Genomic DNA, 16,911 nt, shown 5'->3' on the forward strand with positions numbered 1-16,911 from the left:
TGGGGCCAGGGGGTGGCACAGGCATCTGGAGTCTGTCCCCAATGCTCCCACCCCCGGCTTCCAGCATCCAATGCTCACTCAGGGTCCCAGACTCTGCCTTCATCGTAACTCGAGAAATGTGGTGAAGTCATGAGTCTTTCTGGAAAAGCTACCAGAGTAATTCAAGACGCTTGTACAGCACTGACAAATACCAAGGCTAAAATGTGGGTTATCTGCTTATAAATTATTATTGTCAATACAGAGCCTCATAAAGCATTTTCCCTAATTTGCTATTCCAGAGAACCCTCCATAAAGGATATATAACTTCTCAACAGCTTCCAGAACTCAGCCCATTTGTAGGATGCTACGATGGGATGGTTTTGGAGACACTGACACACCCAGGCTGTCACTGCTTCAGAGAACACCAATCGCTCATCAATTATCTACATGACAGTGACGTGCATGCACACTAGCTCTGGGGCTAGGATGAGCTCATGGCGAACTTCAGACATACACTTTCATCACGCGAAAACATTTCCCACATGCTGCTCAGGTGGAAAGCCAAAGCCAAGGGCAACCTGAGAATGCAGAGAAGGAAATAAAACACGAGAGCTCACGAAGGGGAGCGAACGATGACACATCCTAAACTGGTCTGGGAAAAGAAGGAACAAGAGGCCCCTTCAGTTAGGTACAGAAACTGACAGGAGAACGGTGACCCCAGGACACGGCGAGTGCAGGCTCGGGAGGGGCACCTTGTTGTGGGCAGCAACTGGGCCAAGCTGATCAGAAGCCTTGGAATTGGTCATCTCTCTGAAACAGCAATTTGTTTTTAGTAATCTACCAAAGGGAAGTTATGACTTTCGTGTGAAAAGAGGTAGTTGTGAGAGTGGTCATTAAAGTGCAGTTTGCAGTTGGAAAAGACTAGAAACAAACTCAAAGCCCAACAGGGAGTGGGTTAAATAACTCAAGGCGACCATTTCTAGGCACATTTCTACAAAACAAAGCACAGAGCTCCCTGGCCTTTGACTCCCCTCTCATCGGGGTGCAGACGATAGTAGAGTTGAGTTTCCACCAAGCAGGCTTTCCTCAGTGGAGCTGTGAGCAGCCTTCCAACAGGAGCACAAAAAAATGATGTTTCTGTCCCCGAAACCGTCTCTTTGCCTTAACCACAAACTCTCCTGTGTAGGCTGCTGAGCCACACACGAGTTTCTAAGTGGAACCCCACAGTTCCCAAGATCCCAACATTGTCTGCACAGCATGTGGCCTTGGGCGGTGCTGACCTTAACAAAGGAGCCAGCTACGACCGAGGCAGCTTCAGTGTGTGGAGCGCATGTGCCACGTGCTTGCTGTGGAAAGGGCGAGCACCTTCTGACCTTGCCGTTCCCTCACAAAGCAGAATGCTTGAAAGCAGAACAGCCTCAGCGTCAAAGGAAGGAAAATCCCAGGAGCGCTGTGAGAGCTGTCAGTAGTGGTGCCTACGTTTTCCTTCAACTCAGCAACCCAGAGTCATTCGCTCCACCATCAATTCCTGCACCTCACCTGGAGGGTGAATCCCGAAGAGCTGAAAAGGGTTTGGAATCAGGAACTCCGGCAGAGGTGCCTGGCCACTACTTTCAAAGGACAGACTAAAATCCAAGATTCTTTCTGTTGGCTGATGGAAGAAGCAGAGCCCATATTTTAGTGGCTTGCTGTCAAAGAGAGAGAACCATTTCAATGTGACCCAGAATTGAGTGGGTCTCAGATGACAGGAGGACTGCCCTAGGTAGGACTGTCCTCCCCTCACAAGTGCTGTCCCCAGCTGCCCAACCTGGGGGTGGCCTTGACGCTGGCATCCCCCGCCATCCTTTTCCAGTCCATGGTGGTGTCGCTGGCATCCTGCTTTGAAAGCAGTTCTCAGATCCATCCAACCGTCCTCATCTCCACTGCCGAGGCCGCCTCACCCTCACCCTCACCCTCACCCCCACCAGAAAACCTCCCTCTGTTCTTCCCTGTCTGCTCCATTCTGCTCTCTACGTGGCATCAGAGTCATTTGGTTTTTTAAACTAAGACTGCTTAAAAACCTCCAACGGTTCCCACTGCTCTGAGAATCGGACTGGCCTGCCTGGCCCTGTGACTGGCCGCACTGACCTCACTGGCCCTTCTCCTACCCCTGGGGTTCCTAGTGGCACCAGATTTCCTCCAGGTGCCCTGCCGGGCTGTGCTTTTCTTACCCTGGTGTCCTCTCATGGCCTCTCCTCTTCTCAGGCCTCTCTCCTGCCCACCTCTCCTGGGTCTCAGCTGTCTACTAATCCTTTAGGCCTCAGAACAAGTTTACTTCCTCCTGGAAGCCCTGGCTCCCAGACTCAGCAGCACCTGATGCCTTATGACCCTGTCCCCAGTTTTTGTGAGGTTCTGTAAGCATGAGTCCACTCCCCGCCTCCTCGAACAGACTCCAGGCTTGCTCACTGCTGAACCCTAAGCCCCATCACAGTGCCTGGCACCTTGGAGGCCCTTAAATGGGCCCCTGGTGCCAGTCTGACGAGTGCAGCTGTGGTGTTGGGAATCCAAGGGCTTCAGGTATGAAAAGCCTTGTTTCTAGGGGCTTCCTACTTAGGTGCTTCATTTACAGGCACAACTTGCTCAAGCAAAACGGGATATACTAAAATATCCCGAAATGTCACAACCACCTCACCCGCCAGGAGGACAGAAAATGGGATGTGCCTATATGTAGAAGTCTATATATTCTTCTATACTCTCCCGGGGGGCAGGGGGGAATGGAGTAAAAATGTTGTCAGCAGGCTGGGCACGGTGGCTCATGCCTGTAATCCCAGCACTTTGGGAGGCTGAGGCAGGAGAATCACAAGGTCAGGAGATAGAGACCATCCTGGCTAACATGGTGAAACCCTGTCTCTACTAAAAATACAAAAAATTAGCCAGGCGTGGTGGCAGGCGTCTGTAGTCCCAGCTATTCGGGAGGCTGAGGCAGGAGAATCACTTGAACCTGGGAGGCGGAGGTTGCAGTGAGCTGAGATCGTGCCACTGCACTCCAGCCTGGGTGACAGAGCGAGACTCTGTCTCAAAAAAAGGAAAAAAAAATGTTATCAGTAGCGGTCCCTATCATAGTGTGGTATTACATTTTACGTGTAACAAATTTAAATATGATTTTGGTTAAGTATTCATATTCTAACTGCCTTGGTCAATCAGCAACTTTGAATTGTAACAACTCTGTATTTCATTAATCCACTGTGGTAACTGCAGAAATACAAAAGTGTTCTTGAAGCCTCCCCCTAGGATGGGCAGACAGCCTGGAGAAGAAGAAATGCCATGTGGGCAGGGAGAGTGTGCTCACCTAACGTGTGGAGCTTGCGAGTGAGTGCTGGTGAGCTGCCCAGCGCCCTGCCAGTGGGCGGACAAGGGTCTCCTGGCCTGGGCATTTCACTGACTGTCACTCTCCCCTTCTTCCACACTCTGTGCTGACTTAAAAGGCCCTGACAGGAAGACGCCATCTGTGCATGGCATTCTACAGTGGTTAGGATATTCCGGAATGAGACAGGTCCACTTGGGGCCAAGAAAACAAAGTGCATCTCCAAATGGCATCCAAAGTACTAAATTATTTCCTCATCAGCTCAAAAGAATAACAGTATCACTCACTTTCTGTGGCTGGAAGAGTTGCCACAGCTTAAAAGACAGTGGTGTTTTCCATTGCAATCCTTCACTACTGAAGAGAGGCAATCGTTGTGATGAAGCCATCCTCCCGGTACTGCGACATGACTGAAGCCGCAGAGGCAAGACCCAGCCGGGAGATGCACGTAATTCAGAGGGAGAAATGAGTTGGTCCCAAGAGGCTTAATTCAGTAGCGAGACACTTTAGAAACATGAAGAAGCATTCTTGGGATCCCTAAAAGGGTCAGCATGGCGGATGAAAGGAGAAAGGGCATCTGCTGCAGATGAATAGCGCAGTCTGCTGAGTAAGGGCACTCACCCATCTTAGCTGTGTGTCAGCCAGGAATGGACAGCGGCTCATCCAGCCCATCTTGCAAAACGCTTGCACTTTCTGTGTCAAAAGGGCATATGCTACAAATTGTGTGCTCTTTGTACTGCAGTGGTCCGTCTTGAGGCAATCCAATTTTGTTTCTAAGCGTTGCTGGGAGCCATCAGCAATCTTACAGTTATTTGCTCAACCAAAGGCAGCAAGGCCTGGACACTGGTCCTCTTCCCTCCTTGGAGAGGCTGCCCACAGCTGCAGATAATGGGGCTCCAAGTGACTATCACTTCAGGGTCTGGCCACGGCAGCAAACGGGCCAGCCCCACCCAGGGGATTGTGCACAGCTCTGCTAGTTTTCTCCACTTAGAAGGCCAGCAGAAGCAATGCAAATGCGTGCCTTGAGGGTAAAAGACCTGCTGAACAGGTTACCTTGATCAGGACTCAGAGGTTAAGCCACACGGACATTTTTTCCTATGGCAAATCCACTAAGTATTAAATTAATTTACTGTTCACTCTACATGTTCAGAAAGTTAATACTCAAAAAAGGCTTTTCATTCCAAATCCCACAGATAGGCCTTGAAGACATGGCAAGACGGCTTTCTGGGTGGGGAGGCTCACTGCTCTCATTTCCTAGTTGTCAATGTGTCTGAGGAAGGCCCCACCTCTCTGAGGACACTCTCCAGCAGCATGAGGACAAGGGGCCCTATCAACAGCTCAAGCTGAATCCCATCTTCATTCCAAAGTGCTGTTCCTTCCTCTCAGGACACTAATGTAGCATGATAACATAATTCTCTCCATGGACCACCTGACGTGCCCGAGCACAAAGTTATTTCATATTACATATGTCATTTGCTCTCGCAACCTGTCTCTAGGGGAAAAGAGGAAACTATCCCATCAAAAGAGAGACAGTAAACCAATAAATGCATCTAAGCTTTGCAGCTTCTCTTAGCCCTCAGGTAATGTGAGGGCTGGTGTAAATTTAATTTCATGCAGAAATTCAGACGCTTTCCAAGTTGTGACATCGAATCTCTAATACTTTGAAACTGCAGAGGAAAAATGAACACAGCCCAGGGAAGTAGCCTTTTGGCCCAGAAGGGAAGGCAGTGTCCCTCCAGAGCACAGGGCCAGGCTGTCAGAAGAGTACTGCTGGCACGGAGGCGGGATCCCCTGGCTCTCTAGGCACCATGTTAGAAAATCACACAGCTACAAAGGCAGTGCCGACCACTCAGTACGGCAAAAAGACTCACTAAGTCTTGCTCATATGCCAGCAAAGGTTCCAGGAAGTTGGGTGAGGGTAGAGCTTTCTTGGCCAGGCTAGCGCCTTTACAAAGCAGCAAGGCTAGCTTAGGAAGAAAGCACAGGGTATTCCACCCTGTAGCATGTGTGTCCTGGTCCCTGGGATCCTAGCAGGTGCTCAGTCCCAGGGCCAGGGCATACTCACCCTCTTCCCCTGCAAGGCCAGGCTCATAGGAGTCCTCTAGGAGTTGAGTTAACAAAAGGCTGTTCTTGGGAAAAGGCAGCACTTGGCTGCCAAACACAGCTCTGATGTTACCCGTGGGAGGAACCAAAGCCACACTTATCTTCCCCCCTTTTCAAAATAATGCCTTTTCCTTTAGTGCCTCTCCTGTGTGCACACCCTTCTTCCACAAATTTTCATCGTCAAGCACATTTCTGATCATGTCACATCTCTCTTTCATGGGACCAAGCCCCACTGCTCCAGAGGCCCTGCCTGGTCAGCCTGCCCTCCCCAGCTGCATCCCACTGGGTTCCCTGGGGCTCTATCCTCATCAACACTGGTGTCCTCTAGCCCCTGGCATTGCCCACACCCCCTCCAGCACGGGACCTTTACATACCGTGTTCCCTCTGTCTAGAACACTCGTGGCAGACTATCCCCTGCCCCCTGCCTCATTAACTTCCGTTCTTCCCACACAGCTGAACTCATGCATTACATACGTGCTGCAGATAATTTCCTACCGAGTAGAGATCTAAACCAGAACTACGCTGTGTTGGTCAAAAAGCACCACAGCAGCATGGATCTGAACATGACCTCACCCCATCATTTCTCATTCCAGGAGCAATATTCTCAAGTATTCCTAAGAGACACCTCTTGGACAAAAGACATGGAATATCTTTGCTAGGAAAGGGTCTCACCATTTAAAAATGGGAGATTGTTTCTGGGCAATCAAGAACAAACTTATCTTTTAGTTGAACACAAAGCCTGTGGAAATAGGGTAATAATTTTAGAATCTAAAAAAAAAAACCAGCACACTAGCACTCAGGTGGTAGCTGTGAATTAGCTATAACAAGCTATTTTCGATTCTAGTCATGAATAAGTTATGACCCATTCATATTTGGTTCTTTCCTTCCATGAATAACAGGAGCCCCGCCGCCCTCTGTGCACTTGCTGAAAGGCCCTGACCCAGCAGCACTGCCTGGTCCTTAATGGAGCACAGCATCTCAGAGTCTTAGCGTTTGTGCACAAGGACCTCTGGGGGCTTTTCTGTGGAACTTTCTGTACTGCTCTTGTGTCCTATAGCTTAAGTGTTGCCATAAAGAAAAGGAAGTCTGGCGAGGGGACAAAGGCAGCAATTGTAGTGATTAAATGTAATAGAAGGATAAAATGATTCCTAGCGGGGAGGTGGTTTTCTAAGTAGATTCACGGACTCAGAAAACACTGAGAGTAGAAGGAATCTTCAACATCAGGCATCCAACACCCCTTTGTCTCAAGATTAAGAAACTGAGGCCCAAAGCAGATCTGCTTAGCACAATGGGATAAAAGAGACTGGAGTGGACAAACTCTTGAGGGTTAGACCGCACCTGGGGTTGAATCTTACCTCTATCTTGTCACCGAAGTCACTGTGATGTCTAACTCATGGGGTGGCTTTAATTGCTAAAAGCAAGCGGATGGGCCTGGTGTAGTGTAGTGCTCAATGTCAGCTATATTTTTTTTAATGTAACGATTGGTCAACAGTTCTATAAATGTACCTCAAGGTTGTTTACTTAGCCAACTAGGGTATTTCCTGAATATTATCTAAGTATGGAAATGAGCTAGCAAAGAAATTCCAATTACTTCCAAAGAGGGAAAGATAAAAGCAAATAAAAGCATTTTCTGAGACCTCTATCCTCCATTTTCACTGGAGAAGAGCCATTCAGGGAAGCAACTAGGAAGGCAGGCAGAGCAAGGCACCCTGAGGGACAGGAAAGCCTGCTTCTCCCTTTGAAGCCATCTATAGTACTTCACGAGGCTAAAAACCTGGTCCACGGCTAATGAGGCCATCAACTCTCAATCCAAAATACCTGCTTTTAAGAAGGGACACTCACTATCTCTGAAAACGAATACTGATGTTATTCTGAATTCACAATAACCTAGATAAATTGTTTTGCATGGTAGGGTCCTATTATTCCTATTTGTACATGTATCTAAGAAATTCAATTAGTAAGGGAGCTGAAAATCCCTAAAAATTAAAGCAGCAATAAAAAGGGACAACATTTCAAACAATGGCTCCAGGGATATTTTGGGGAAAAGAGTAAACACAAAGTGGAAGCAAAAAGTTGAAGGCAAAGGTGCAATTCTATTTTAAAAAGATAAAATATCTTCCTGTTTAGTCATTCTTAAAGAATTGGGCTTTTTTAATCTGAAAAAAACAGTTGTGGTTGAGTGCGAAATAATTTAAAATAGTGTACGTATTTGCTGACAAGGTTGTTTTTAAAAAGTATGTTAAAAGCTGTATGTATATTATCACATTTTTGCATACACATAGAATGATATACACCAGTGTTAAAAAGCATTTGTCTCTAAGTGGTGGACTCTGGGTGATTTTTACCTTTTAAAAGTTCTATTTTAGTACTATCTAAAGCTTCTTTAATTAACATATATTACTTTATAGTCAGAAAAAAAGTATGAAGTTTTCTCTTAAAAAAGGTAATCACTAAATATCCACTAACAAAGTAGTATCATATGTTTTAATAATACTGTTCCACGGTAATTGTGGATTGCTAGAATTGTGATTGGTTTGCCATCACCAAGGAGAATTAATGGGAAGGTAGCTGTTACAAATGTTAACAATTTAGTGTCCCCAAGACATGCAGAAAATGAAAATGATGAGAACTTAGGTGCCTCCTCCCATGCATTATACATTCCTGTCCTTCTCTGACATTATCCATCATAAAATACAAGGCCCACCAACAATTCTTTAGACACTGACAGCCATTTTCTTCCGAAAGAATGTATAGCCTAACATTGTTGTAATCGATGTGATTAGAGAGACTGGCAATTAGACATGGAAATAGGATATGCAGCCTGTCTGGGAAGGCTACAGTCACTGGAGGCCTACATGATGGATTTATTAACTGGTTTCTCTGCACTCTGATTATCTCATACTTTAAGAGTTTCTATTTGGCTTCTATTTAAAAACGATGTCACCGGTTGTACGCTGATGAGGGCTTGGACTCTGTGTGTAAATGCCTCAGGAAGAAAGCAAGTCTGTATTCCCAGTTGCCTATGGGTGTCTTTAAGTGGCCCGTGCAGGCCAAGATAGGCAATGCATGCGCTCCTACCAACTGTGTTGTGTGGTGCCTTCTGGGAGTGTCCTGGGCCTCATAGAAGATTGGGTTCCTAACAGCCAGGAGGCCAGCAGTGGGCGGCAGATCCCACCCCAGGAGGAGGGAGCACAAGCACCCCATCTCCAGACCCTCAGAGCCGGAGGGGTGATGCCCATATAGGGTCGGCTCTGCACTTTCTATTCCAAAAACACAGGCTCAGGGAGAAGTTGCTTCTGAGGGAGGAGGCGGCTGGTAGGGCCATGGAGGTGCTGCTCAGGCCCTTATTGCCCTCCCTGCATCCTCCTGCCCTTTCTCGGCAGCCCCCCCATATGACTGCCCTCTGGGGATCACCCAAATAGCCTTGTTTCAAGCACTAGAGCTAGAATCATTTTCAGCTTAATAGAAATGTCACTGGTGCACTTCTAACAAGCTTGTCATTTACCAAGATGATCCTGAGCCAACAATTCACGGACACAAATGTCTCGTAAGTTACCACACAAAGAGTTCTACCCAGTGATATCTTCCTTTAATGGAAGGGGAAGTAAGCAGTTCACACCCAGCTGATCTTTCCATTTCCACCTCAGATTGAGACTACTGCCGATTTTAATTGTCTACTGGTTGATAACTAAAACATACAGTGATCCCAAATGCCAAATCATCGTTCACCCTGATGAAACAGGAAATACTTCTTTAATCTTAGTGCTTCATGATCACAATCTAAACTGTGGTTCCCAGGCCAACAAGATATGCTCACTTGTTTTAAAAATCTCAATCTCTATGGTTTGCCAAACAGATGAACCAATTCACCTGACTTAACTGAAAGGGCTTCTTTTATCCATTTTGTGGGTCTGCCTAAATTTACAGGTTTTAAGGAAAGAAAAGTATTCATTAACTGAAGCTCTATACACTTCTTTTTTTGGAGACAGGGTTTCTCCATGTTGCCCAGGCTTGACTCCAAACTCCTGGCCTCAAGTGATCCTCCTGCTTCAGCCTCCTATGTAGATGAGATTATAAGTGCCAGCCCCCTTAACTGGCTCTATACACTTTAATTTAGCCATATTTTTCCTTTATTACTAAAAAAAGTAAGAGTTCATGGTTTCATTAGCTATAACAGGCATCAGAGAAGATGCCTGTCACTTACAGAGAAAAGAGACATTATCCTTGTGTTGCAGTATAAAGAGCTCTCCTCAGTCCCAACCATGTCATCTTGGACAGTATAAGAACTTAGCTATGCAACTAGCAAAAGCCAGCCATCTCCTCCAACTTGCCTGTCTGTGAAAGGGGCCCAAACTGATTCCTTCCAATGAGTTGAGACAGGGAGGATATTAGAGACCTTTGAAATTATTAAAACAGTCCAACAATAGTCAATTCAGTAAGTAAAGTCACCATCACCATGCCTTTAATTTTAGTACTTACATACTTTTTGGTGATCAATAATCAGATATTTGTTTTTATTGGACATTTATTTCTTTGGAATAACATAGCTTGAGTAAGTAGCAATGTTTTTAAAATATAAATGTATATTTTTAAGAAGGTATTTACCATTTCCCTAGATCTTCATTTCCTAGAATTTTTCTGATGGCTCAGCATGTCCATTTGAGGGTATTGAAACTCTGACTTTCCACCTAGCAATCTGAGTGCCCCAGTGTGGATTATTCAATTCTTTACGTGTCCCTTCCGTAAGCTTCCTGTGCTGCGTAGAATAGGTGAGGCACGCTGACTGATGGCATTTCCGACTGACCCCATAAAGTTCTTCCCACTCACAATCATTCTTTATTATGTCAAGGAACAAGAGAACTCCCAGAATCCTATGTTCCAGCTCTCCGGTAAATCACGCATTTAGTTCCAGGGAAAGGGAAAAGCTTCCCACAAAACAGCATCCATTATGAAGGTCTGTGGTTTAAAATGCACCAGCAACTCTAACATCCAGAGACCAGTGAGAGAACGGTACAAGGTAAACAGGTATTAGGGCTGTCTTTGCAACCAAATTTTGATCATCATAGATAATGAGCCATTAGTACATTAACCCAGTCAACATAAATGAAAACAACGATGAGTAAAATAAAGGACAGGATCAGTGTATTTCACAGATTATAATACATCAGCTGTGGGAGAAGAGTGAATTGGGAAAGTAGAAAATCACCACACCTTATCTTCGTTAGAATTTTTCAGAGAATGAGAAGCAATCCAGTATTTTATTCTTACTGTCCTTTGCCTTGTTAAACCTCATCACTTTTCATTTGCACTTTTTCCATTTGTACAACTGACTTTGTTTTTTCCTCTTGTATTTGACCTTGTGCTCCCACAACAGGGTTAATTATAATCCTTGGTTCATGACACACTCTTTAGGAACCCACTTTCATTTAGATAAGTTTTACAAATAAGCACCAATGTATCCAACATTTTTGGAACTTAGCAAATTTGGTTTAGAGTGACTAGATTTTCCACTTGAAGTTCAAAATCCTGAGGTTGCATGTTTCAGCTTCTTCGGTTGATCCATCTCTGGTGAAGCCTACTGGCCAGTCAGAAGCCTGGAGAGTTTGACTTCCCAGTTTTCAGAATGGGCAGGATGGTCACCACTGGAGGTCATACATGGCGGCCACTGTCCTTGCTGGTTGTGGGGGAGGGTGAGACAGCTTCCATCTTAGCAAGCAGCTGCTATGGGCACGCCTACGATGCCTTTCAGTTGGCTCTGCCTGGCTTCTCCAGGGTGTGACCACTGCACTGTGAAGAGTGGTAACAGCAATCATGTTTGAGGATAACTCTGTCCTAACATATTCCCTGGGTCTAAGGCATCTGGGCAAGAAAATACTCAAAGATTTTTTAATCATGAGATTTTGAAATCATTAATCAAAAACAGTAGTAATGACTGTTATTTACCAAATGTCTATGCACCAGGTTCATAGATGATAACTTAATTCTTTTCTTTTTTGAGATGGGGTGTTGCTCTCTCACCCAGGCAGGAGTGCAGTAGCACGATCTTCTCTCACTGCAACCTCCGCCTCCCGGTTCAAGCGATTCTCCCGCCTCAGCCCTCTGAGTAGCTGGGATTACAGACATGCGCCACCACACCCAGCTAATTTTTGTATTTTTAGTAGAGACGGGGTTTCACCATGTTGGCCAGGCTGGTCTCGAATTCCTGGCCTCAAGTGATCTGCCCTCCATGGCCTCCCAAAGTGCTGGGATTATAGATGTGAACCACCGCACTCAGCTGATGACTTAATTCTTAGAACAGTCACGCAACATAGGTATGATTATACCCATTTATTAAAGAACAGAGGTGCAGACAAGTGAAGACACTTAGCTAAACTTGCAAATCCTAAGTGCATATGCCAAATGCAGATTCTTTCCAAAGGCTGCCACCTTCTCCATCTCATGCCTTCCTAAATGGCGCTCCAATTCCAAACTCAGGCTGTTTGGAACCAGAGGCTTTCATGGCAGCTCTGGGAGAGAAGGATGAGCTGCCGCTTCACATAAGTGGTCTGTTCTGGTGTTTCCTGTGCATTCTGGAATGTTTGGCCCAAGTGTGGCCATTTGAGTGCAGTGTTAATGCTGCTGCTGACCTCCCTGGTGTCATGACTGTGTGCCAGGTCCTGCTGAAGCTTTCCAGGTCTTGTCTCATTACATTCTCACATGGCTCTAGGATAGGGGAACTGAGGTGTAGAGAGTTTAATCTGTCTTATTGAAATCATACATAAACTTGGTATTTTTTTTGTGCTCTGTAGTTTCCTCTGCCCTTTTCAATGAGGGGGAAACTGTGCCTATGATAGGCCTACATTGTTTCTGATCCTTTGCTCAGGACTCATTTTAGCTGAATTGAAAAGCATTCAATGACAAGACTTTATGCAGAGGTAATGTTCTCCCTCGGTTGCACTCTGGTTGAAAGTGGATCATACAGATGAGCTGTACTCGATCTATGAGCTATAGCGATATAGCAGGGTAGGGATTAACTCCCAGGCTCTGGATCCAGACTGCCACGGTTTGAATTCTAGTTCTGCCCTTTGCTAACTATGCAGCCTTGGGCAAGCCACACATAATTCCCCATGCCTTACTTTCCTCACCTGCAAAATGGAAAAAATAGCACCTACACCTCATTAGGATGTTGGGAAGATTGAGTTTATCTAGAGATGCTGTCCAATGGAACTTTCTGTGAGGATGGAAATATTCTATTCTCTGTTGTCCAATAAAGTAGCCACACCAAGTGTCTAGGTGCCAGGCTTTTTTTTTTTTTTTTTTTTTTTTTGAGATGGAGTCTCACTTTGTTGCCTAGGCTGGAGTGCAGTGGCACGATCAAAACCTTGACCTCTTGGGTTTTAGTTTTAGCTATCCTCTTGCCTCAGCCTCCTGAGTAGCTGGGACTACAGGGACGCACCACCACGCCCTGCTAATTTTTGTATTTTTAGTAGAGATGGGGTTTCACCATGTTGGCCAGGCTGGTCTCAAACTCCTGACCTCAAGTGATCTGCCTGCCTTGGCTTCCCAAAGTGCTGGGATTACAGGTGTGAGCTATTGCACCTGGCCTTAGAAGCCAGGTTTCTAGATGATCACTTAATTCTTGAAACAATCATGCACGATAGGTTTTTAAGGAACTGAGGCTCAAAGGAGTAACCACACTCTTCTGTAGCTATTGAAGCCACACGTAGCTATTGAGCACTTGAAATGGGGCTCATGTGTCTTGAGAAATTTTTCATTTTTTGTTTGAATTAAAAGGTAACTGTACCCATGAGGCTAGTATCTACTGTATTGGGCAGTACATATCTAAAGCATTTAGAACCATGGCTAGAGCTTTGGTTTACTATCATTGCTTCAATATGGAGAGTCATCCAAAGAGCGTTCATTTGCTCCCAGATAAACTGTCACGGAATCTGCTGTGGCCAGTGCTCACTCTGTACTGCTGGAATAATTTAACAATTTTTTTCAACTGTCATTATCATTATATACGCCATTTTATGCCTTCATAGCATTTATCACTTATTTAGGTCACTTATTTATCTTTCTTACCTTACTAGCACGTAAACTCCAGAAGAACAAGGATTTTTCTGTTTTGTTCCCTGATATTTCCCCACCACCTAGAATTATGGTGCCTCTGGAAACCTGAGCTGGCCATTTAAGAAGGGCTTCATTCTAGGAGTTGCACATTAGTGGAGGTCTCATTCAACACCCTCCCCGACCCCATCATTGGGCACTATGCTGTATCTTGTACTGGTGAGCATGAGAGGACTTAGAAAAATTTCTCTAACTGCCATAGTGGGAAAGCTCTCAAATAAAAAGAGTAAAAAATTATCAAGCCACCTAAAAATTAACATTTCATTTCTGTGGAAAGGAAAATGTGGGCTTGTTCAGGACTTCCTAGAGGTTGTAACACATAGCATCTTCTCTGGTGCAGCTTACTGACACCTGGAAATTTCTTTTATGAGCCAGGCATGTGAACTGTCAGTGCCGAGCCTGTGACATGGCACTGAAGCTGAGATGCAGCCATGCCACACGTAAGCTCATGATTCAGACCATGCTTTAAGAGCTCTTCGGTGGCACTCGGCAGCTTAGAAATTCAGGAAATGCCTGTCATGAGCTTGGATGATGCTTTTCCTGGTCTGTGACATGAATTCGAAAGCCTAGGAGCCACTCTAATCACCAGGGGGTTATGGGGATTGCCAGGAGCTTAACGTCATCATTGATTTTGTTTTTTAATTTGCTTTTTGAAGTTTACAAGGCCTTTCCAATAGGCTGGGCAATTGATTCTCATTTTAAATATGCATCTGGAGGTGAAAGATCAAGCCAGCATATGTTTCTAAAGTGCTTACTGTGTACTCAGTTCTATGCTTCCAATTTACTTGGAGATATGAGACTCAGCCACTAAAGTACAAGGAAAACAATGTATAATTAAATCCTCATGACACATATACCAGTACAGGAACCAGAAGAAGGCTGTCCATGAAGGGTTAAGGGCTGCCTGTCTTAGCTACCTGTCTCTCCTGCATCAGGCTGCATAAATCCCTGGAAGGCAGGGGCTGGCCTCAATTATTGTAGCATTCCTGATACCTATCTGTTGCCAGGCACATGGAGGTACCTAATGAATAATGAGTGATTAAGGACTGGAGTGACAAAGGGTTTACTCTGAAGAGGTTGAAATTAAACTGAGCCTCAAAGGATGGGCAGAAGTGGGACAGGAGGAAGCATTTCTGGTGAAGTAAATATGAAAGAAGTTTTAGAAGGAACATGAGACTATTAGACTATCTGACATGGAAAGAACATCTGGGGAATGGTGGAAAATAAGGTTAGATGGAAAAGCTAGGGCCAGATTTAAGTTGTATATGAAAAGCTGCTCAGAAAAGTTGAGATGGAAAACATAAGAAATGGGGAAAAGCTGAGTTTTTACTCAAGAGAGGCAAAATCCCTACTTCGGGGAGTTTAGTTTGGCAGGGATGACATAGGATGAAGCAGACAGAAAGTGCAGTAGCGACACAGCCTTTAGACCCACGGAAGAAGAATCAACAGAAAATCACCTTTGACTGAGGGCTCAGTGCCAGGCACCATGCTACACACTTTATCAATACTCTAAGGAGCAGATATTCTTACTCTCACTTTACACATTAGCAAACAAACTTGGAGAATTAAATGACTCTCTTGAAGTCACACCTAGTAAGAGGCAGAGCTAGGGTCATCCCAAAGCAGTCTGACTCCAAAGCCTATGCTCTTTCCTAGATACCATATTGCCTCTAAATGAAGACGAAATGCTGCAACCCGATAAAATGTAAAAGCACATATCTGGGACGCCCTGAACACCGTTTGCCCAATATTCCACTTGTTAAACATTCTCTTTTGACTTTTTCTTTCCCCATATTTTAAGCTGTAAGCTTCTCAGGTCTACTCTTTCGTGCCAGGTGCTAATATAATTCCAGTTTATTCTTGAAGATGCTGCTTGTGGAAAAAAAAAAATCTCAGAATAAGAGAAAATGTTTCTTCTCTCCTGAAGCTGCAGAAAAGCAGATACTGTTCTCAGTTAAAAAGCTAGTTCTGTTAAAGAGTTACAAGCTTACTCTGCTATTCTGTATGGAAACATGTAAAAATGTACAATTGTTTTGTTTTTATTATCAAACAAGTATTTTAAGACACCTGGGCTGTAGAGATTGTTGCTGAATCCTTTAAAATACAGCTTTGGGCTTCTAAATGTTTGCTTTTTAAATTGGTTGTCTTATTTGCTAATTTATTAATAATGCAAGATCATGTAATATCTCTTTTCTGAAGCTGTAAAAACTTTTAAGGTGTTCTGGTTAGCTGGAGAGGGGGCTTGGGGTTTCTTGATACAGAAGACTAAAACATGCAGATACTAACAAATTCTTGATTCAAATGTAATTTGAGGTTTTGCCTGCCTAAGTCAACAACTGATGCTGTGATTCAGAAGGCTGATCAGGATGGGGAGTAGAGAGTGGAAGGTGGCGACTCTGTGCTGAGACAAAACATAATCTGGCAGTTGCAAGAGTGATCTTCATTAGGGTCCCGGAGAGGAGCTGGCCTACTTCTGCAATCTGACTCTAACCTGCTAAGAATACCAACGACATAGGTTCCCCCCACCTCAGATAATCTGTACTCGTTATTTTACACCTGGTGCAAGATACAGTTTTTTTTTTTTTTTTAAATCCCAAGAAAAGATGGAATTAGCGTGTAAATTTTCTGATATGAAGCAAACTGTAAGCAGTCAAAATTAAGGAAGGAACACAGGGTTCTCATTTTCCTGATGAGTCTGAAGAGTTTGATCAAGTGGGAGCAGTGGTTCTCACATGGGACAACTGTGTCCCTGGGGGGCATTTGGCGATGTCTGGAGAAGTTTTGGGTTGTCATGAGTGTGCGTGTCGGTGCTACCAGCATCTAGTGGGTAGGGCCAGCGATGCTGCTAAACAGCCCAGAATGCAGAGGACAGCCCCATAGCAAGGATGATCTGGCCCCAAAGGTCAAAAGTGTTTTGGTTGAGAAATCCCCAGGGTTAGGGTCAACCTAATTTGAGGTAGGCCTTTTCTCTCCTTTGGACTTGAGGTTTCTTCTGCTCTCTCTGGGTTTCTGGGATGGCTAGTAAATGCGGGCATATGGCGCTCTCGGGAGGGCAAGCTCTCCACATGCAGCATCCTTCTGTACCAGAGAGCTGCTAACCCTGGAGGAAAAGGCAGCCAGCAGGCGAGGGAGCAACAGGAGCCTATTTAAGTTTCTTCCTTGTATCTCTCACGCTCAGTGAGGCAGGAATGCAGAAAGGCACGACTTTATCTGTTTAGCTAAGATGAATAGAACACTAGATCGGCATTTCCTTGCTTTCTTTTGCTTGAAGAAAAAGGATTGCAAATTAAACTCTAAATTGCCTAAGAATGTAATAATTTTCTTCCCTTTTTTTTTTTTTTTTTTTAAAGATGGGGTTTCACCATGATGGCCAGGCTGGT

General features: G+C 44.8%; 1 protein-coding gene across 5 annotated transcripts in view; it reads right to left on the minus strand.

Moving 5' to 3' along the window:
* The window catches only part of CCDC92 (coiled-coil domain containing 92), a 33,273-nt gene that overhangs the window by 7,148 nt on the left and 9,214 nt on the right, over positions 1–16,911 (minus strand). Inside the window, exon 1 of one of the 5 annotated variants that reach the window (XM_032243733.1) lies at positions 5,385–5,512. The exons of 3 other annotated variants lie outside the window; for them this stretch is intronic. The gene's annotated coding sequence lies outside the window, so the exon portion shown is untranslated. Of the gene's footprint in view, positions 1–1,259; positions 1,282–5,384; positions 5,513–16,911 lie in introns of those variants that run through there. One more of the 5 variants, XM_032243734.1, reaches the window with a different exon arrangement.

The sequence above is a fragment of the Sapajus apella genome, unplaced genomic scaffold (genome assembly GCF_009761245.1).
Source record: "Sapajus apella isolate SASKATOON/1434 unplaced genomic scaffold, GSC_monkey_1.0 scaffold2, whole genome shotgun sequence".
NCBI classification, from domain to species: Eukaryota; Metazoa; Chordata; class Mammalia; order Primates; family Cebidae; genus Sapajus; species Sapajus apella.